This window comes from Rhododendron vialii, chromosome 2a, assembly GCF_030253575.1.
Source record: "Rhododendron vialii isolate Sample 1 chromosome 2a, ASM3025357v1".
Classification (NCBI taxonomy): domain Eukaryota; kingdom Viridiplantae; phylum Streptophyta; class Magnoliopsida; order Ericales; family Ericaceae; genus Rhododendron; species Rhododendron vialii.
The window spans coordinates 35,244,403-35,250,402 of NC_080558.1; the positions used below are offsets into that span (position 1 = coordinate 35,244,403).

The 6,000-nt window shown below is 39.5% G+C and overlaps 1 protein-coding gene across 1 annotated transcript in view; it reads left to right on the forward strand.

The window, feature by feature from the left end:
* The window catches only part of LOC131316107 (DEAD-box ATP-dependent RNA helicase 21-like), a 37,873-nt gene extending 33,290 nt beyond the window's left edge, over positions 1–4,583 (forward strand). The window contains exons 5-7 of the mRNA XM_058345386.1: positions 2,435–2,664; positions 2,802–2,854; positions 4,255–4,583. The gene's annotated coding sequence lies outside the window, so the exon portion shown is untranslated. The remainder of the gene's footprint in view (positions 1–2,434; positions 2,665–2,801; positions 2,855–4,254) is intronic.
* The last annotated feature ends 1,417 nt before the right edge of the window (positions 4,584–6,000 follow it).

Genomic DNA, 6,000 nt, shown 5'->3' on the forward strand with positions numbered 1-6,000 from the left:
TTGATGGCGGGAAGGGTTAGATCATCTTGCAATACCCGCTCTTGGCTCGACAGTTGGGTTGATGGCTAGAAGGGTTGGATCATCCTGCAATGCCCTTCTTGTCTCAGTACTTGGGTTAATGGTTGGAATAGTTGTATCTTCCAGTATTCAAGTTGGCTGGAACAGCAACCCTTGCGGCAGCTCATTGCTTCAGATGCAACTCAATACTCCCCTCGAGGTCTATAACATTGTAGATAGGTCTGGCTACATTGAGTACAAGATTTGTGGCCTCTATTGCGATTCAACGACTATTCGCATCTGCATTATCATTGAGATACTTTGTCAACTTAACGAGTTTTTTCTTATCTGGAGCCATATGATCGACTGTCGAATCGCAATAGAGGCCATGAATCTTGTGCTCAATGCAGCGAGACCTATCTACAATGTTATAAACCTCAAAGGGAATATTGAGTTGCATCTGAAGCAATGAGCTGCCGCAAGGGCTATTGTTCCAGCCAACCTGAATATCGGAAGATACATCCGATCCAGGGGTCAACCCGAATATTGAGCCAAAAGGGGCATTGCGGGATGATCCAACCGTTCCAGCCATCAATGTGAATATCGAGCCAAGAGCGGCAATGCAAGATGAGCCAACCCTACCTACCATCAACTCGAATATCGGGCCAAGAGGGGCATTGTAGGATGATCCAACCCTTTCAAACATCAACCCAAATATCGAGCCAATAGCAGCATTGCAAGATGATCCAACCCTTCCCGAATATTGAGCCAAAAAGGGAATTGCAGATTGATCCAACCCTTCCAGCCATCAACCCGAATATCGAGCCAAGAGGGGCAATGCAGGACGATCCAACCCAAATATCGAGCCAAGAGGGGCATTGCAGGATGATCCCACCCGAATATCGGGCCAAGAAGGCCATTGCAGGACGATCCAACCCTTCCAACCATCAACCCAAATATATTGCAAGATGATCCAACCGCTCTTATTCCAGCCATTAACCAAAATATCGAGCCAAGAGGGGCTGCATCAAGTCCTCCAGCTGTAAACCAAAATATCGGGCATGAAAGTGATGATGGCTGTGAAGTCTTCTTCGAGGATCAAGATGATGGTGATGATTTTGAGGTAGGAGAGAGAGTGGTTTTCAGGGCAGCTGGAGTTGGTTAGAGTTGTTGCAAATCCTGAAGTCAATGAAGTCGTCGTAGAATATGTGGTAAACAAGATAATGTTATTGCAAATCCTTGTGGGAAAGAAGTTATCGGTGAAAATGCTGTGGTAGAACATGGAGAGAGAGTGGACAGGACTGCCAGAGAAGGCTCTAGTGTTGGAAATCCTAAAGGGAAAGAAGTCATTGTTGAAGATGTTGTGGTAGGACATGGTGTGATTTCTGCAAAACCAACCGATGCAGTTCCAACTAGAAAATCTGCAGCAACCAAGGTAGTTACCAATGCAGTTCCATCTAGAATATCTGTTCGAATTGTTGCTATAACTTAGATAGCAGCAACCAAGGTTGTTATGGCTGCCATTCCAACTAGAATATCTGTTCAAGTGCTAGAACCAAGAAGAAGGCAGTTGGACTCAATAGCACTATGCCAAATTTTGGCTTTACCGGCGATAGTATTACCGGCATTAATTTAATGCCGTTAAAAGACACTTTTAGCGGCATTAATAAGACCGCCGGTAATAATTACCCTAAAACGGCGGTAATCCAAATACTGCCGTTTTTAGTGACTTTTACCGGCGGTTTTTTAATTACCACCGGAAAAAGTAGAATGTACGGTTATTTTTATTACCGGCGGTTTATTACCGCCGTTTATAATAAAACCGACCCGTATAATATAAATAATATTATTTATCCTAGTTGAACCATAATGCGGGTTAGCCGAGTTGGTCGCACGCGCGTTCAAAGATCCGGAGGTTCCGGGTTCGAGTCACAGGGAAAGCAAAAAAATTTAACCACCGATTTTATTGCCGGCGGTATTATTACCGGCGGTTCTTTACCGCCATTTTTAGTATTACCGGCGGTTTTCTAATGCCGCTTTTATTTTTCCGACAATTGTTTTCCCGGCGGTTTATTTCCGGCGGTTTTTGAACTATTACCGGCGGTTTTGAGTATTACCGGCAGTTTTGGGACTATTAACGGCAGTTTTCTCATGCCGCTAATGCTAAAATTTGGCGTAGTGTAGAGGGGTAGACGGAGAAGGTTCTGGTGTAATTTCCTATCCTGAAACAATATTTAAAAGCAGAATAAATGACAAATGTATCAATAATGAGGTTGGGAATCACAGGGATGTCTTTTATTGAGGTCTTGTTAGAAAACTTCCCTACTAAGTATAGCACAGTTAAGAAAAATGATCTGATGAGAAAATACGTGGAAAATGTTGAGTAAAAACTTGGCGAAGTTCCTGCCATTGATAATGTGATCAGTACAATTTTTAGGGGAGAATTAATTCCTTACCATCCAGCTAAGATGATCGACGAAGGATGCAGCGCATGCAATGGATGCTCAAGTTACGAATAGGCACACTGATGTTGTGTATGGACCATGGAAAGTGTTCATTGATGGACTAGCGAAAACGGGTGAGGTAGCTGAACTGCTAGCGCCTGCGAAATGTGCAGATGGAAACCCACAGCAGCTCCCTGCAACCCCTTGATTGTTTTTCATTTCAGTAAGTGTTTTTTGAGTTTTCTTTGTGCTTTGGATTTTCTTTGTGCCTCGTTTGCAGTCATTTCATATTTAGATTTGTCCTTCTCTATCGCTATAGCTGATGAATTTTCATCTTTGGATGTCTCCAATTTCCTGTAGTTCTCTAATTCGGTGGTATTTGACATACCATTTTTCGTTGTTCATCTGACAAGGTGTGTTTATTTCTTGCTCCAAAGCATCGTTATTTGCACTATCCTTTTCAGTGCATGCGAACTCCATGCTTTTTGCACTAACCAAATCATCCTCCATTTATGTTCTCTCTTCTGTTGTCTTTGCAACATATGTAGTTTCTTCCTCAACATACAGTCCATTATTGCTCCTGAGCCTCACTTGTTTTCTCACAAACAACAGTGTCACTTGCTGATTGATCTTCTATTAGAAATTGTGCAATGAGTTCCATTCTTCTCTTCAGGCTCTTTCTTAGCTACTACTCCATGTTCTCCATTTTTATTTTATGTTGGGATCACCATGTCATTTTCACTGAGAATAATATCTGAAAGTTCACACATGTCAACTCTTTGCCTTCCACTTCTTCTTTCTGCTGACATTTAAAAATAGAACAATTAGTGCAATGTAAAGGGCCAGAATGGGATGAATTTTGTTTCCAGAGGAACTTTGAAACAGTATCCAGATAAATGACTGATACTGGAAAGGGAAGCATTTGAGTTATATTTAGCTTTAGACGTATCTTAGAAAATTGACTAGGTCATAAACGTTAAAAGTATCGTAGAGAATACTTTCAAAATATAACGAAGCATAACATAGACTGAAACTTGTTGAGTAAAATCTTCATATATGTCTATTAACTTAGCACCATCCTTTGTTTGGTTCTTCTCATTTTTCTTTGTATATGTCAATTAGGTGGAGGAAGGGTGATATGTAATTATGTGTATGTCTCCTGTATATGTTCCTGTAGGAAGGTTGGATGTATCTACATGCACAAGAATTAATGTGTGAGATTGTCATGAAAACACCAACTCCAATACACTCATGTCAATAATTTTGCTGATTGATGCTGTACAAGGTATCTCCTAGTGGTTGTTCTGAGAGTAAAAGAGACTGTAAACCTTTATTTGATTAGTTTGGTCGTGGAAATTCAAGACTGGTAACGATTTTCTAAGAATCTAGAAGGTACTGTATGTAAACATTTAGGTGATACTGGGACTAACCCTATTACCTACCAGCAAATGTGACATGAGTAGGTCGTAAAAATAAACACCTGAAAGTGTTCTAGTTGGATAAGAGATCATAAAAGCTCACATGTTTTATATGTGGAGTCCAATAACTGAATTTTATTTCGAAGTATGAATAAAGGTGAATTCTATTTGAATGAAATCTTAATGTAGTTTAAGGTAGCATTTCGTGTTTGAACTTCTTGATGCTGCAAACTTATGTGATTGTCTGATTGATTATAGGTATTTCTGTCTAAGACATCAGCTCATTCTTATACATTGCAGATTTGGGATTTGTCGCAAACTTTGTGTCTTTTAAGTCAACCATGTATGTCAAATTTCAGAAACACTCAGATGGGTTTTCTGAAGTGGAATTGTAGCCCACCGGTTGAGATACGGGATCTGGAATATCAGCTTCTCTGGCCATCTTCTCATGCAGAGCACTGGTTAGAATCAGCTGCTAGTGTTCTGAATCTTTTGATGAATTTTCTGCTGAAATTCTAAAGTGAAGCTAGTATGATTCTGATATTTTTTTGTAGCTTTGAGTTTGAGAGAAATAGACACTAATGCATGTGCAGATATCTGTGAACGATGTCTTGAATCTTGACAACTATGTTGCAAATGTAGGCACAACTGACAAAATACTTGTATATGCTCTATTGTTTTGGTGGGTTGGCAAGATCTGTATTGGCCCTACTGAATTGACATTACATGCTTTAGTGAAATTGCAAAACCAATTATAGTTCATTACCTTTCCACTAACCAGGATAAAACAGCTAGTCTGCCACTGCCAGTAATGTTTTCTAGCATTTCAGAAGGCTTCATGAGCAGTATTAAGTCATAGTAGTGAACCTTTTTCTGGTTGCAAACAAAACAATATATGACATATAACTTAAGAGATTTTCTTGGTTTAGGGATTAAACTCATTCAGGGGCAGTTTTGTCAATAGGGAACCCATATCTGATGTCATCTTCATAGTATCATTTTCCTTCCAACCCATCTATCCACAACAAAAGTAGCCTAAACCAGCATCTGAAAAATTACCTCGAAGCCAGGTATCTTTGCCAATATAGGATGCCTACATCTTCGGTTTATGGCTTTGGTATCAAATTTTCTTTTGTTTTTTTGACAACTAATAGTCACATTAACGGTAACCTGTTCTCTAATAGGTTGAGGCATGACTTGGTAAATTCTAGAACCTGGCACTCTGGTTATGGGGTTTTCAAAACCTGGTCTTGAGTGGACTTTGTTGGTTTTTCACTACTGTTGGTGTTTGTGGCTTTTGTTAATTTTTGTAATTTTAGTTGTGTTCTGTTTTTTAGTTGTAATTTTCCGTTGTATTTCTATTAGGCTTTTTTGGCCATGTAATCGTTTTTCTGGTTTCAATATAACTGCATTGCCTGGTTCTGAAAAAAAAGAAAACAAGAACCTGCCACTTTGGGTAGGGCTAATCCAAACGAGCTATGCAGTGGATTGTTCAGGCTTGTTGTAACACCTAACGAGCCTCACAAATATGTACAAGCTTGTCTGAACACGAGTTCGAATTCGAGTGGTTCGTTTATAGTGTGGCTGTAAATTAATAATATTATCTTTGTACTTCGATTTTCTTCAAGCATTGACTGTCCATTATGCCCTTTGAATTGTTTGTTTATTTTTTATAGTAAGCCCTTTGAATTATTGGTAGACGTCAAGATAGGTTTGAATAGTCGAAAAGCATTGCATTATGAGCAGGGAAAACTGGAAAGTACTTTAGGTTTAACTGAGTTGATTTTGTGAAGAGTCCGAAGTTAACAAAATTCTACCTCAACTATGATAATGACAATACAATCTCAGAATATTTTCACATCAACCTGAAAAACTAATACTCCTACCATTAAAGAGAATAATTGGAGTTAAGCAGAGGCTTGAGAGAATAATTGGAGTTAAGAAGGGGCTCGAGCACCCCCTTGTGTCCGCCCCTAGTCCTCCATAAATGATATCACCAAAAGATGCTAACTGCAGGCCACAATCTATGTGAAGTAAGCTCCTCCCTTGGCACGAAAAAAACAAAATTTGAACCCATATCCACTTCATATTAAGACTAAGCAGTATCATAGATTTAGCTCATTGAGATTGCAGCCTTGTTC